The following is an 843-nucleotide window of genomic DNA, read 5'->3' on the forward strand; positions in this document are numbered from 1 at the left end:
GGGGGGCTGCGGAGGGGATTTTGGGCACCTCCGGCCTCCCGGAGCCAGCCGGGCACGGCCGGGAACGGGGAGCAGGGCTGCCCGGGCGGGCTGCTTGCTGTTTCCCGAGTCTCAGAATCTCTCGGGGGGATTAGCCATCTAAGATTCCATCTCAGCCCTGCCCCAGGGAACCCCGGGAGATGCTGCGGCTCGATAGCCCGAGTAGGGCTGTAATGGACAGGTTTTGCCACAAGAGAGAGCTTCAATCCCGCTGAAAACCCCAAAGCCGTACAAACCACCCCAAAACTCAGAATCCTTGGGGATGAGTGGCGAGGGGCAGGAACCCCATCCTGTCACTGTCCTGCGCTTCCTCTGTCCCCATCCCCATCCTGCCAAGCCCTAATTGTGGCTGGACAGGTCTTTGGGGGTGCTGGGATGCTCCTAAGGGATGCTGGATGGGGTCACAATCCCCCCAGCAGCTCCCAGTATCACCACCCCAGCTACTGGGGTGAAACCCACAGCTCCCAGCCCAGGGCTCCCACCCAGGAGACGATTTTGGGGTGGGACCCTTCTCCCTGGCCACCGAACGAGCTTTTTAATTGTTTGATTTACTTATCTCCTCTCTGATGGGCTGATCTACTCCGCTGCCTTTTAATTGCTCCCAAACTTGAGCGGTTTTTCATGTTTTAAGGAATGCTGAATGGTGTAATTAAACCCCTGGCAGCGTAAATCAGCGGCGCGGGAGGACGACAGCCCCGAATTAAAGCTTTTGGCATAACAATAAAACTAAACCGGCATGAAAAGTGCCCGTTCTGGCACCAGCGCTGAATGCTGATGCCGGGGGGAGCTGAGGCACCGTCCGGG

This window comes from Corvus brachyrhynchos, unplaced genomic scaffold (genome assembly GCF_000691975.1).
Source record: "Corvus brachyrhynchos isolate BGI_N302 unplaced genomic scaffold, ASM69197v1 scaffold340, whole genome shotgun sequence".
NCBI classification, from domain to species: domain Eukaryota; kingdom Metazoa; phylum Chordata; class Aves; order Passeriformes; family Corvidae; genus Corvus; species Corvus brachyrhynchos.